Genomic DNA, 16137 nt, shown 5'->3' with positions numbered 1-16137 from the left:
TGGGCGCTGTCCCTCAGCTCTTCAGCTCAAGGCTAGCACTCTACCACTTGAGCCACAGCGCCACTTCCGGCTTTTTTCTTTTGCTTATGTGGTGCCGAGGAATAGAACCCAGGGCCTCATGCATGCAAGGAAAGCGCTTTAACACTGAGCTACCTTCCCAGCCCTGATATTGAGTTTTTAAGACCATCAGCTGTACGGTGTTAATGCATTCTCTAACAAACATCACTAGCTGGTTTACAACACAAGGTCCGACTGTGAATACAAGCACCAGTATGATGATGGGGCCCAGTAAGGTGAATATTAAAGTGGTTAACCAAGGAGAATAATTGAACCATGACTCAAACCAACCTTCCTGCTGTTTTTTGTTTTGCTAGTCCCTCTTTTACTTTAGCTAAGGATTCCTTTACCATTCCAGAATGATTAGCATAGAAGCAACATTCTTCCCCAAGGGCAGTGCATAAGCTTCCTTGTTGTAAGAATATTAGGTCTAGCCTGCGCCTGTTTTGTAATACTACCTCCACTAAGGAGTCATGCGACTTCTGAAGGTAGGCTATGGAGCTTTCTAAATTTCTGATATCCTCATCTATGGCAGCTCAGAGGCCAGTGTAAGAGGTCTTTTGGGTGATTAGGGACACCACTCCAGTTCCCAATCTAGCCAAGCCCACTAGGGCTCCAATTGTTACTGCTGTTATTATCTTTCAGTTTTTCGGGGCCAATAGATTGCTGCAGACATTTTTATCATCGTCTTCCTGTGAATGATAGATCAGTCGTGGGATAAGCTGTACCATAGCACAAAAGCTGTTAGTCCTATTTAAAACTTCTAGATGGACACAGGGGGTGAGGCCAGTTGAGCATGCCCACCATGCATTTGGGGAGGTAATAGATACCCTTCCTTTGAGGTCCACTCTTGGGTTTGGTTGCATAAGTGAATGTATTTAGTAGGTACTCATCACATGCATAACCCTTGTCCTATAATTGCCTGTAGTGTGAGTTTTGCTTCTTTTTGTTCCCATCTACATGATTTACTTGTTTTAGAGTTAGTCACATTCTGTTCTACTGCAATTCCCTCGTAAAATGGAGGCCTTATATCATAACACATCCAACAAGATTTTGTAATGTCAGGACAAGTCTGATTGATTACACCATAAGTTCGGACTAACAACTGCCACAGGGAATCTTCTGGAAGGGGGATGACTTCCCTGAGGGGGTCTGGCTCAGTTAATGGAGGAGAAATGGTTACTGTGTCCTCTGGCTGAAGAGGCTTTTCCTTCTTCTCTGCCTTGGGTTTTATGCTGGGGACTGGTTTTAAAAACGTGTTTGGGCCCACAGCTGAGGGAGCATAACTAGCAGTGGCCATTGCTTGTAGAGTTAAGAGAATACCATCATGTGTCTCCCCCGGTCTGGGCAACCTCAGTCCCCGTTTTTCCCAATTCCCATCCAAAGCTTGTTTTCTCTTATCTGTGAACCGAACCTCCACTTGGGCCTCGTATTCCTGGGGTGCTCTAATTCCCCTTTGATGGACCAGTAGGCCCCTGACTAGCATGCCTCCCGATACTGATTTTGTGAATGTAATAAGGTCTCTTCCTTTTCCTTTTCAATTCCCCGAGGTACTAGTTTCACAACCCTAATTTTTACAATAGAAATTTTCTGGTCCCCCACAGTTATGGGTCCTTTCTTCCCCCGGGCATACATACCAATGCCTCCAGCTACATTCTACAAGCTTGTTTTTTTTTTTGGGGGGGGTCTGGTCGTGGGGCTTGAACCCTGGGCCTGGGTGCTGTCCCTGAACTCTTCAGCTCAAGGCTAGCACTCTACCACTTGAGCCATAGCACCACTTCTGGCTTTTTTTCTTTTTGCTTATGTGGTGGCTCAGGAATTGAACCCAGGGCCTCATGCATGCAAGGCAAGCGCTCTACTACTGAGCCACCTTCCCAGCCCTACATTCTACAAGCTTTGATCCTCCCCATACTCCGTCAGCAAGCTGGCATAAGTTAAAAGTAAGTTTGCCTGGGAACTATAGGGACAGCCCCTCTTTCATGGCCAAGGGGAAACGTTTGCCTGTTACTTGATTGCTAACAGTCCAGGTCCAATTATATGGACCTATACTAACTACTATACTAACTAACTACTATACTAATATAACTTCCAAGTAAGGCATGCAACCAATTCATAATTAAGTCTTTTTGCGGCTCAGTCTGAGCTTTAAAGGACTGTCTTTGGAGCGAGACTTGCCACTCTGGGTCCTTGTTTGGTTCCACGAAGTTGCTATGGGGTCTGCAGGTTTTGCATGTGAATGGTGGATCCAAGTGGCGATGCCGTCGATTTTGAGGGCAGATGGAGTTGTCAAGATGACCACATAAGGTCCTTTCCACTGTGGCTCCAAGTTTTCCTGTTGGTGTCTTTTTACCAGGACCCAGTCCCCGGGGCAGAAGTGATGTTGAATTGGTGGAGGGCTTGACTCGTACAGCACCCTCAGTCTAGGCCAGACAACAAGGTGGGCCCTCTGCAGGGCCCTGAGGGAGAACAAAAATTCAGAACCATCATCCTCTCTAAGTAATTGTTCTGACAGGTTAGGAATTATGGGTGATGGCACTCCAAATATAATTTCATAAGGAGTGAGACCAATTGTATACCCTATACAAGGCAAAGGGAAGGAGAGTTACCCAGTCACTGCCAGTCTCCATGGCCAATTTGGTCAGGGTTTCTTTTAGAGTTCTATTCATTCTTTCTACCTGTCCTTAACTTTGGGGTCTATAAGCACAATGTAATTTCCAATTTGCCCCAAGAACAGTTGCAAGTCCTTGACTCACCTTGGACACGAAGACTGGTCCATTATCTGATCCTATTATAATGGGAAAGCCAGACCTGGGTAAGATGTCCTCCAGTAACTTCTTAGCTACCACCTCTGCCATTTCACACTTTGTAGGAAAAGCTTCTACCCATCCTGAAAAGGTATCTATAAAAACTGGCAAATATTTATATCTGAACTTGCCAGGTTTTTTTTCAGTAAAATCCACCTCCCAGTAGGCTCTTGGTCTATCCCTCTTACCTGACTGCCTGGTCCCATCTGGTTTTTTCCTGCATTGGTTAGCTGACAGGCCTTACAGTCTCTGACAATCTGTTCTCTTTTAGCATGAGCATTTCTGATTTTGAGTCTGTATGTTTTGCCAGAACTTGCAACTTCTTTGCACCCATGTGGGTGCTCAGATGTAGCTTGAGCAATGTTTTCTTCCCAATTGCTCTGGGAAGGTTATGTTGCTCTTAGAGTCTTTCTATCAACCATCTAGGCACTGTGCCATTGGTAGTTGGTTGATCCACTTTAAGTCCTCCTAGCTGTACATAGGCTTATCCGGGAGGGTTCTCACACCGTGGTCTGGGAGGTCAATCATTACCAGTTTCTTTGCAATGCTACTTCTCCGGTGGCCAGGTTATTGCCTCGAGTCACAGCATCTTTAGGCTTTTGATGTCCAGGGCAATGAACAATGACTAATTTCTTAGGCAACCAGGGCAGTGATCAAGGCCAAGATGTCATCCTTATTTTTAATAATTTTTCCTTCAGCTGTCAACAGTCCACTCTCCTTGTAAATAGCCCCCTGCACATGAGCCATCGCAAATGCTATCAGTTATCAGTATATACGGTCAGCTTTTTGTCCTTTCCCAGTGCTACAGCTTGGGTCAGGGCAACTAATTTGGCTCTCTGGGCCAACATACCTACTGGTAGAGGTTTGGCCTAGATTACATCAGTCTCAGTCACTACCGCTGCGCCCACATCTCTGTCCTTGGTGAACAAAGCTACTTCCACCTGTAAACCACACAAGTTTGGCGTCCGGTAGTGACTGGTCTTTTAAGTCCTCTCGGATACTATGGACTTGTGCCAGAATCTATGAACAATCATGCAGTGGTGTTTCCAGGTCCGGATCTGGTAGCAGGGTCGTGGGATTGAGAGCCGAAGGAGTCTGAAAGTTGATTCTAAGAGGGTTGAGTAGCAGGCCTTGGTAATGGTTAAGTCGGGCATTGCTGAGCCATCGATCTGGTGGTTAACACACCTTCTATAGTGTGAGGAGTGGTCACATACAGCTTCTAACCCACTGTCAGTTTGTCTGCATCTTTTACCATTAGGGCAGTGGTGGCTATCATCCTTAGGCACAGTGGCCATCCTGCTGCCACTGGGTTTAACTTTTTTGACAGATAGGGCACTGGCCTTCTCCATGGGTCCAAATATTGGGTTAGGACTCCTTTCGTTACTCCCTTGTGCTCATCTACATACAGATAAAAAGGTTTAGTGACATCTGGCAGTCCCAATGCTGGAGCTATTAACAAGGCAGTTTTTATCTGGTCGAATGCTCGCTTAGCTTCTTCTGTCCATAAGAATGGTTGTTTTTCCTTGGTGGCCTCATAAAGGGGTTTAGCCAACTCAGCAAACCCAGGGATCCACAGATGGCAAAAGCTGGCTGACCCCCAAAACTCCCTCACTTGATGCTGGGATTGGGGTCTCGGGATTTTGAGGACAGTTTCTTTTCTTACCCTCGTGAGCCACCACTGCCCCCCCTTTTAGTAGATAGCCCAAACAGGTTACCTCCGATTTGCAGATTTGAGCTTTCTTGGCTGACGCTCGGTAGCCAAGGCTGCCTAAAGTCTGGAGCAAGTCCTCCATTCCTCAGATACATTCTTTTTTAGTTTTAGCTGCAATTAATAAGTCATCCACGTATTGTAACAGAGTCAAGCCAGGGTGGCTCCCCTAAACTCACCCAAGTCTTCGTGTAGAGCTTCATCAAAGAATGTAGGTGAATTTTTAAATCTTTGAGGAAGTCTTGTCCAGGTTAGCTGTCTGTTGATGCCCTTTTTGATGTCTGTCCATTCGAAGGCAAAGAGATTCTGACTCTTAGCACTAAGGGAAGGCTGAAGAAGACATCTTTTAAATCCAAGACCGTACACCACTGTCTATTGGGAGGTAGGGTGCTCAGGAGGGTGTAAGGGTTAGGTATGGTAGGATGAATATCCATTACCCTTTTATTGACCTCCCTCAAGTCTTGTACTGGCCTATATATATCCGAGTGGGGCATGCGGACTGGTAGCAGGGGAGTATTCCATGCTGACTGGCAAGGTTACAGTATACCTAGTTCCAACAGGCGCCTGATGTGGGGTGTTATCTCCACCCGCGCTTCCATGGACATAGGGTACTGACGGACCCTGACTGGGTCAGCCCCTGGCTTTACCTTGGAGAAGAGGGCTAGTCAATGCTTTGGTAGTCCCACTCCTCCAGTCTCCGCCCATGCCTCCAGATACCTTTCCAGCCAATAGGTGATTTCTTGATCAGGGCTGGGGCTGTTGATGTAACCAACATTCTTCTTCCAAAGCCAAGGTCAGCACTTGTATCGGTTTTCCTTGGGTATCTGACACCTGGGGGCTTTCTGGGTAAAAGTGAATCTAGGTCCTGACCTTAGTTAACAAGTCTCTTCCCAATAGGGGGTAGGGGCTTTCTGGAATGACTAAGAATGAGTGAGACACTCGTCCTGTCCCAAGGTCCACTATCCTTTCAGTAGTCCATGGGTATTGTTTGATCCCTGTGACCCCTTGTACCCAGGAGGTTTTGGCTGAAAGTTTTCCATGAGGTTTCATTAAGACCGAATACTGGGCCCCCATATCCACCAGGAACTTTACTGGAATCCCCTCTACCTTAAGAGTTACCCTGGGTTCAGGGAGGGGAGCCAAACCCTGACATCCCTATTCATTACCAGCGGGACTGCCAGCCATTAGTGTTGAGGACCTCCTGGACTGCCACTGCTTTGACTGTTGCTCCCTTCTCTTAGGGCATTCCTTGGCCTAATGGCCTGCTTCTTGGCAGTAAGCACACTGATCTCTGCGTAGACCTCGATCATTGGGATGCCGTAAGGTTTTCCCTTTTCTTTCTGGTCCTGTCCGGCTTCCTTCCATGGCTGCAGTCAACACCCTGGTCAGTTCCTTGGTTGCCCTCAGCTGCCTCTCCTCTGGGGCATCTGTTATTGTAGAGCTATTCTTAGTAACTTGAATATTTTTCCTTTCCAGATCCTCTAACTTTTGTAACTTTTTCTTGATGTTGGTGCTGCCTGATTTACAAAAGCCATTACTACTGTTGTCTGATTTTCTGGTGCTTCTGGATTCATAGGAGTATATTGTCTAAATGCTTAGTCTTTTTAAATAACTGGAGGGTGACTCATCCTTTCCTTGCAAGACCATGTATATTTGGCCAAATTGGTAGGTTTGTGGGCTGCTGCCCTGAGACCCGCCATTAGAGTCTGGCAATAGAACTGTAGCCTCCCCCTACCTTCTGCTGTGTTGTAATCCCAGCCGTCACCCAAAGGTCTGGTCAGTGGAAAACACGCATTAATTAAATCAGGATTAACAGTGGTCTGCCCATCGTCCCCCGGGACCAACTTTCTAGCCTCTGTATGAATCCTTTCTCTTTCTTCTGTGGTAAACAAGACCTGGAGTAAATGTTGACAATCATCCCAGGTCGGCTGGTGTGTGAACATCACACTGTCTAGGAGAGAAATCAAATCTTTTGGATTATCAGAAAACTTTGCATTTTGTGTTTTCCAATTATATAAGTCACTCGTGGAGAAGGGCCAAGACTGAAGTTGGGGGTCTCCTGTTTTATCCGGTGGTCCGATTTCTTGGAGTGGCAGCGTTAGGGTTGTGTCAGGGAGTTGCGGTCAGGCAGCTCTCTGAATACGGCCACGAGTTCTCCCTGCTGGTCCTTCCAAGTTATTGCTGAATACTCCAGGCTCCTTGTCGCCCACCCCTCCACCGCTTCCCCTTCTTCTAGGCCCAGAGAGGGTGGAGGAGGTGGCAGTGAAGGGTAGGGAGGGAGGTCAGAGTCTAACGAAAGAAGGAGATCCTCATTCCCTTCCGGCAGAAGGGGGTACGGGGGAGCTGAGGGATCAGCCCACTTAGCCTTTCTTAATGCTAAAATCCTGTTTTTATAGACAGGAGGGGGCAAAAAAGGGGACAGCCAAGATGGGGGTTCCTGCACCAGATTCTGCCATAATAGAATATAGGGAATCTGATCAGGGTGTCCCGCTCTGTCTGGGAGAAAGACACTATGTTTAATTTTCTAAATGGCATTTAAGTCAAAGGTTCCTTCGGGGGGCCATCCAACATGGAAAGTAGGCTACTCCGATCTGCAAAAAGTAATTAGTTTTTCTTTTTAACATCAACACCTAAATTGTTTGCTCTTTCCTTAACATCTTTGAAATTAGTTGTCAGAGAGTAAGAGGGGTGCTCTGGGTCCGACCCATTTCGGCGTACAACGATCCACACACAAAACAGAGAACAAGGAGAGAAACAATTACAAAAGTCACAAAATGAAACAATCAGTGTTTTCAGGGATTAAGAATGCAACTACAACCTAGTGTTCCAAGGAGAAAAGTATGGGTTGGCAGCCTATCTAAAATCCCAAAGGGGTGAATGGAGACACTTGGTGAAGATGTTTCCACAGTGTCATCCAGCAAAAGACTACCAGACTCCAGCTTTGCTGGAGTCCCAAATCAAATTTTGCCCAGGCGGCGGAAGACAAGAGCACCTAAGGAAAAAATAATTCTTGTTAGACAAAAACGGCAATTTTTAAAGTGAAAGTAAGGATTTAAAGGGTGTCGGCCAGTTTCCTCCAGGTATTCACATCAGGATGATTCTGAAAGGAGAAATGTTCCAAGAATTCCAAAATATGTACACACAAACATTGAGACCAAACACATTTACAGCATGCGCATTGTAGATAGAAAGTGCCAGACAGGTGTACAAGTGTGGAGACTGCATCTGTTGGAGATGGTTATAAGACTAAGCCTTTGTGTCTGTTTACAAAAATATCTGGTTAGTAAAAAAGTTGTCATTTTGGTAAACTGTCCTGGGCTATTGTCTAAATAGTCTTAAAAAACCAACGGGGCCAAAGCCTGCCAAGCCTATGTAATGTATCCTTAAGAAGTCTGTGTAGGAATTTGCAGCCCAGCACAAGGTGTGACAGTCCCTTGGAACCACTGAAAAGACCCTGCTGCTGCTACAGCCTGACAGTCACCTGAGGAAATCTACATCGTTACTCTGACCACCTCCATTGCGGAAAAAGTAGACCGAACTGCCTGATTCTATCACCTAAGACTGCTTCCCGGTGGAAAGCTGCTAAAACTAAGATCTTGTGGAACATTCTTTTGGTGATATCCAATAACCCTCTCTACTTCCATAGTGGATATTGGGGGAAAAGATATCACTGGCCTGCCTTAGGTACTTCAGGGTCACAGGCTAGTTTGGCTCTGGTATGGTAACAACCTGCTTCCTCCCAGAGCAGGTTAAAGATAAAGGAGAGTTTTATTTATTTATTTATTTAATCAATGGAAGTAGTAAGAGAAATGAGACCTAGCCCTACTCTTTTTTTTTTTTTTTTTGGGTCCGGTTGTGGAGCCTGAACTCTGGGCCTGGGCACTGTCCCTCAGCTCTTCAGCTCAAGGCTAGCGCTCTACCACTTGAGTCACAGCGCCACTTCCGGCTTTGTTCTTTTTTCTTATGTGGTGCTAAGGAATCGAACCCAGGGCCTCATGCATGCAAGGCAAGTGCTCTTCCACTGAGCCACCTTCCCAGCCCCCTAGCCCTACTCTTATTCTTAAAATCTAGCAAGCTTCTGCATCTCAGTGGTGCCTTGCGGCTGTTCTAACTTGGTTCTGCAAGCCAAAGGAAAAATGGGCAGTTTTAAACTCTAGCCACAAAGAAGCTCAAGGAATTATAAAGAGGAGGGTAGTAAAGAAAGCCTTGGGAAAGGAATTGGGGAAAAATTGGTATCCTCTGGATAAAAAATGATTTAAAAAGGATTGTCTTAAAATGTTTGTAAAGAAGACAAACCTCAGAAAGTTTAAGTATGTAACAAATAGCATGAGTATGTCTTAAAATTGGAGCTTACGAATACAGCTGGTATAAAATTAAGTTAGCTGTGATATATGGAGTCAGGACTGGTGGAAGAAAATATAAGGGCCTTTGGTACTGTTAAGTTTGTTACTCACAATCAGACCTTGTATACTCAACAGACTGGTGTCCTTCCTAAAAGAGAGAATCAACACAGTCCAACTATTAGTACAGAAATCCCAATACCAAACTATAAATATAGAAGACTGTGCTAATTAGGAACCATGATTGGTTCCTTAGTTACCAGAGAAAGGGGGGAATGAGAGACCAAAAATAAGTTTAGCAGTAGTTTCAGACAAAACTAAAACATCTGTCATCTGTTACTAGAAAGTAAGTGTGTTAGATCCTGCACCAAGGCAAGATAACAGTAAGAATTATCAAGGGATCAGTCTGCCTGGACCAGTCCAGTAATTTGGGCAGTCTCTCCCCCAAACTCTGTTGAGAAAACATTTAGGACAAGACATAATTCAGCATTCCTGTGGTTAGCCCCACTTATCCAACCAATGATGTATGATTTAACCTATCCTGTAACTGCTAAGCTAGAAAGTCCCTGCCCTTATTGGAAATGATCATACTCCTAACCAATGAGCTTGAGACATCCTTCCTCCCACTACATACTCAATAAAATCCCTGCTGGACAAGGGATCGGGGCTCACAACTCTGACTCACTGCATCGGTGACCATTGTAAGTCCAAGCTCGAGCTTACAAATAAATGACTCTTTTGCTGTTTACATTGGTCATGGTCTCTGGGGGTCGCTCGGGGGTCTCGAGTTCGAGTCTAACACTATTTCCAATTAACAAGCAAAAAGCCAGAAGTAGAGGGATGGCTCAAGTGGTAGAGTCCCAGATATAAGCAGAAAAAGCTGAGCAAAACTGTGAGGCCCTCAGTTTAAACCTCAGTACTGGCACACACGCGCACACACACACACACATCTTTTTATAATCTCAATTTCATAATAATAATAGAAATTCAGTTTAATAAAGCATAACTAATTGGAAGATTAGACAAAAGTCTGCATACTAAAGCCCACAGAACAAACCTCTATCACTTACTTTTTTCTGGCCTACAAACTAAGAATCATTTTGACATTTTTAATTTTTTTTTAATGAAAAGGAGCTGGGAATATAGTTCAGGGGTAGAGCCCTTTCCTTACATGTGTGAGGCCCAAGATTCAATTACCAGCACCACAAATAATAAGGTAAGTTAACATAAAAAGAATATTTTATGATGTGATAATTACAGCATTCAAATTTCAGCATTCACTTATTGTAACATAGCCACACCTTTGTTTATGTTCTGTTATGGTTACAACAGCAGTTGTGGGAGAGTCCATATAGTCAAAAAAAAACTTTGCCTCACCCTAGGCTAGATGATTCAAAGGGATAGGAAAGGGCTGGGGAGGTGGCTCAGTGGTAGAATGTTTGCCTACCATGCATGAGGCCTTGGGTTCGATTCCTCAGTACCACATAAGCAGAAAAAGCCAGAAGTGGTACTGTGGTGCAAATGGTAGAGTGCTAGCCTTGAGCTGAAGTGCTAAGGGACAGCGCCCAGGCCCAGAGTTCAGGCCTTCATGACTGACACAAAAAAAAACAAAAACAAAAAGAAAAAAAAGCGATAGGAAAACAAAAACTCTAATTTCTATCTTTTAGGATAAATAAACCTGTATTATAGACTCAAGTGATACAATATAATAAGAAAAAGTCAGGTAGGATTTTAGCTTGCAATGACTTATTTTAAGCCAATTAAAAGCTTATTTATAAAATAAATTAGAAGATTAAAATATAATAAACAGACCTGAATGAATCCTTTACAAATGTTCCAGTTTGCTCAATGATGGCAGCAGGGAAAAGAGAATAGGGTATAAAATCTCTCTCTGGTTGACATACAATAGAAATTATCTCTAGATAGAGGGGAAAAGGGAATTTATTGGAAAGAGGGTTTTTGAGTTGCTTCATAATTGAAGAACAAAGGATAGTGACCTTTTGAAATGAAAGAAAAGTGGGGAGCTTCTATCAGAAGGAGATTCTTAGCTTTCAGGATACTGCAAGACAGTAGTAGTCTTCCATTTGTTTCCAATTTTGGACAAAAAAAAAATGGATAGACTCAGTACTGTGACCAGAATCCCACCATTGAAATAGAAAAGGAACAAAAAACAGATAAGAAGTTAGAGAGTAGGACACTGTTGGCTCATGTCTGTAATTTTAGCTACTCAAGAGGCTGAGATCTGAGGATCATGATTCGAAGCCAGCCTGGGCAGGAAAGTCTTTTACCTCCAATTAACTACCAAAAAGCTGGAAGTGGAGCTGTGGCTCAAGTGGTAGAGCACTAGTCTTGAGCAAAAAAGTTCAGGGATAACATACCGACGATGGCTGGGAAGGTGGCTCAGTGGTAGAGCGCTTGCCTTGCATGCCTGAGGCCCTGGGTTCGATTCCTCAGCACCATATAAGCAAAAAGAAAAAAAAGCCGGAAGTGGCGCTGTGGCTCAAGTGGTAGAGTGCTAGCCTTCAGCTGAAGAGCTGAGGGACAGCGCCTAGGCTCAGAGTTCAGGCCCCACGACTGGACCCAACAAAACAAAACAAAACAAAACAAAAAAAACCACTCCGACGTTGAGTTCAAGCCCCAGGACCAGCAAAAAAAGAAAAAAGAGGCTGAGGATCCTGGTTCAAAACCTGGGCTCAGTGAAAATCTTACCTTCAGTTAGCCAGCACAAAGACAAAAGTGGTGTAGTAGTTCAGGCATGACCCAGCCCTGAGTGAAAAAACCAAGTGAGATCACAAGGCCATGAGTTTGTCTCAGCGCCTACGCGTGCATACATACACACACACACACACACACACACACACACACACACACACACACGATTCAAGGATATCAGGGAAACAAAAACCAATAGATGTGTTCACAGGGATCATGTCCAGAAAAATGGGTTAAAATTCCAATTTCAGCACCAGATGGTTGAATGTCAATGCACTGTGCTTCATTTAGAGATACTTCCTCTGTATATTACATAAAAGAACAATTAGCTCCATCTGCCATGAAATTACTCACTGATGTACAGTGCTTAAGCTTTACTTCCTGAATGACTGTGTGTGTGTTGGTATTAGTGTTTGAATTCAGGGCCTAGATGCTGTGTCTGAGCTCTTTAACTCAAGGCTAGAGCTTTACCACTTGAGCTACATCTTCACTTCTAGCTTTTTTTTTTTTTTTTTTTGGAGTAGTTTATTAGAGACAAGAGTCTCACAGTTTCCTGCCCAAGCTGGCTTTGAACTGTTATCCTCAGATCTCAGACAAAAAGGGAAAAAAAAAGAAAAAAGAAAAAGAAAGAAATATTAAAGATACAGGTTTAAACCGTAGCACCACCAAATAAGCTGATGAAAGAACTGCATCCACTGGATGAGGGGTGTGCAATATATAATTCAGGTGGGTACTATGGACATTATTTGGCATAGCTTCTCTGTCACTGTTTTGTTTACTTGACAGCTTGTGCTGTCATGTCTGGAGTTAAAGGCTCTGCCACTCTCTCTCAATGGCTATTTGTGTTTGGACACTTTAGCCAAGCCATGTGCAGCAGGTGTGGCTGGAGTTCTGCCTGGATCTCCTTGACTACTACTATCAGTGTTGACTGCTAAAGTGACAAAATACTGAAGAACTTATGCCCTCCCCCTAAAGGTGGCCTCCAGCCACTACTGATTGATGACTATGGGGATACATCATTGCTTCTTGGGGGATGGCAGATAACTCCATAGGCCTCTTACTTGGCATATCCTACCAGGGGACCACCCTGAAAGTAGGCTTGCTTAGCTCTGTCTCCTGCTCCACCTTGTTTCTCTTGTTCCCTTACAGATTTCTTCTGAGAGCACAACTCTAATAAATTGCTTGAACCAGAATCTATCCATAAAATCCTCTTATCCAAATTGGAGAGCTTAGTCACACTGAAACAGAATCATGTCTGTGATACTACTACTATGAACTTAAGTACCACTTAATATTTTACCATTGTTCAAAACCTGAAATGGCTTAGATTATTCAAAGAGGAAAAGCCAGTTTCTTTTTTTGTGGTCAGTACTGGGGTATGATCTGAGAGCCTCCCATTTGACCACTTTGACAGCTCATTCCCCACCCCCCATCCCCAATCCTGGGGCTTGAACTCATGGCCTGAGTGCAGTTCCTGAGCTTTTTTTTTTTGTTGTTGTTGTTTGTGGGGCTTGAACTCTGGGCCTAGGTGCTGTTCCTCAGCTATTCAGCTCAAGGTAAGCGCTCTACTACTTGAGCCACATTACTACTTCTGGTTTTCTAGTGTGAGATAAGAGTCTCATAGACTTTCCTGCCCGGGCTGGCAATCCTCCTGAGTAGCCAGGATTACAGGTGTGAGCCACTGGTGCCTGGCTTCCCTGAGGTTTTTTGCTCAAGGCTAGCACTCTACCATTTGAGCCACAATTCTACTTTCAGACTTGTGGTCATTAATTGGAGATGAGTGTCACAAATTTCTTGGTTTGGCTGGGTTAAAACTGTGATCTTCAGATCTTAGTCTCCTGAGTAGGTAGGCTTATAGGCATGAGTCACTGAGGCCCAGCTAGGGGTTTCATTTTGTTTTGCTCAAAGTTGGTCTGATGCCTACACTTGAATTGTAATTCTCTCATTACTGTTGCTCAAGTAGCCAGAAATACAGCTTGAACCACTATGCCTCCCATGGAAAAGTTAACTTCTTATTATGGTCTACAGTACATAGTACAGTCCCTCATTCTTTCCTTTGTCCTTTATCATTTTATTTTGTGTGTAATTGCCACATTGATCTCCTTGAATGGCCTGCCTTAGGGCCTTCACACTTGTTGTTGCTATGTTTGGGATATTCTTCCTCCTGGTAATCATGTCTTCTTTCTTTAAATCACCTCCCTAGGGGTCTTCTACGAAGTAAGTAGTACGTGTTATGTGACCTCATGTCACGCAATGAGTTCAATAATATAAATCTAATGTCATAAATAAGCTGGGCACAGTGACATACACCTGTAGTCCCAACTACTTGGGAAGCTGAGGCAGAAGGATTACTTAAGCCCAGATATTTGAAACCAGTTGGGGCAACACAGTGAGACCTTGTTTCAAAAACAAACAAGTTAATCAAGCTAATGAAAAAGCAAGCCCAAAGCTGGGCTCTGGTGGCTCACGCCTGTAATCCTAGCTATTCAGGAGGCTGAGATCTGGTTCAAAGCCAGCCCAGGCAGAAAAGTCCGTGAGACTCTGATCTCCAATAAAACCACTAGAAAACCGGAAGTGGCACTGTGGCTCAAGAAGTAGAGCGCTCACCTTGAGCTGAAGAGAGCAAGGACAGCACCCAGACCCAGAGTTCAAGCCCCACAACCAACAAAAAAAAAACCCAAAACAAACCTCCCCCCCAAAAAAACCACAATAGTAAGCCCACTCCACTTTCATTCTTATGCTGTTCCAACTTTCTTTTTAGTACTATTATGTACACTTCCTATAGTGTCTGTACACTGATGATTCAAAAGTAAGAAATTCATTGTATACTAATGTGTTAAGAACAGAACTTGTTCCATAGTAGGTCCTCAGGAAATATTTAAAAATTGAATTCTTTGCACTGAAGCCAGTGATATTTTGAAACACACATCTGGCCAGATCACTCGTTTAAAACTCTTAAACTGTTGATTTGCATTATTTTCATAAGTTAAGAATCTTAGCTGGGTGCTGCTGGCCCCGGCTTGTAATCCTCAGGAGGCTGATACTTGGGGATCATGATTCAAAGCCATCCCAGGCAAGAAACTCTGTGTAAGAACTACCAAAACTCCAGAAATGGAGCTATGGCTCAAATGGAGCTATGGCAGAGTGCTAGCCTTGAATACAAAAACTCAGGGACAGTGCCTAGACCCTTAGTTCAAGCCCCAGGACTGAAATCCTTACCACAGCCTCTAACACTATGCTTGGTGGGTTCTGATTTAGCTCTTTAGACTTATCTCATAGTTCCTTCTTGTTTCAGTCCCTAGGATTCTCTTAGTTCCATCTTAAGGTCTGTATATGCTTTGCCTTACTTTTCTCTCATTTCTGGGACTTTCCTGCCTGGCTGGCTTTAAACTGCAATCCTCAGACCTTAGCCGCCTGAGTAGCTAATAGGCATGAGCTACCAGCGCTCAGCCATTTTTTAATCTTGGTACCTGTATTAGGTTAGGTCTCATATATTTTGTGCTTTTATGGTAGAACTTTGGTATCATCAGTAATACTTTTTGGATCATGAAATTATTTTTTTGTGACTGTCTCCCTAACCAGACAGTCTCATAAAACAAAATGAACCCCCCAGCTCTCTAATTTTTTCCCATTAAATCCCTAGCACTTAAGACTGGCATACAGGGCTGGGAAGGCGGCTCAGTGGTAGAGTGCTCTTTTCCCTACTGGGGCTTAGGACTTTTGGCTTTTCTTTATCTGTTTTGCTCCAGATTGGCACTCTACCACTTAAGCCATGCCTCCACTTCCAGCTTTTTGCTGGTTAATTGGAGGTAAGTCTTGAGGATTTATCTGGCTGAACTGGATCCAAATTAAGAGTCTCAGATCTCAGTTTCCTGAATAGCCAGGAGTATAGCTGCAAGTAACTAGAGTCTCGCTAATTTCCTAGTTTTAATTATTCATTATAAGTAAAATGATAGCAATCGGTAAAAGCAAGTGATTGATAATACAGAAGAAAAATAATATATATTACAATATATTTAACACATCATATGTATAATGTAAAATAAATATATATGTAGCCTAATGCAAAAAGCAAGTGATTGATAATACAGGAGAAGAAAAATAATATATATTACAATATATTTAACACATCATATGTATAATATAAAATAAATATATATGTAGCCTAATGCAATTTTATATGCATAACATATATTCATATATACTTATTCTACATGGGCACATTTCTATAGGTTTGAAAGGAGTTAACCAAAAATTTAAAAAATGCTAACATCACACATACACACACACACACACACACACACACACACACACACACACACACACACACCACCCCATTACTAATAAAACGATTTGACTGGAAAGTAATAGCCTATTTTAAATGGTTGAACTAATATTTCCAGAGATCTGTAGAAAATAAAACAAAGACAACTGGATTTTGTATAAACCAAAGCAATGAGTCTTAGCTATTAAGAATTTTTTCATTTATTAATACATTAAACTATGAAAGATTTGT

General features: G+C 43.3%; 1 pseudogene; it reads right to left on the bottom strand.

Annotated features, from left to right (window-relative positions):
* Positions 1-1961: 1961 nt before the first annotated feature.
* Positions 1962-6689, bottom strand: LOC105993694 (annotated as a pseudogene).
* Positions 6690-16137: the final 9448 nt, after the last annotated feature.

This window comes from Dipodomys ordii, unplaced genomic scaffold (assembly GCF_000151885.1).
Source record: "Dipodomys ordii isolate 6190 unplaced genomic scaffold, Dord_2.0 Scaffold99, whole genome shotgun sequence".
Lineage (NCBI taxonomy): Eukaryota > Metazoa > Chordata > Mammalia > Rodentia > Heteromyidae > Dipodomys > Dipodomys ordii.
This window is presented reverse-complemented; position numbering and strand designations above follow the sequence as displayed.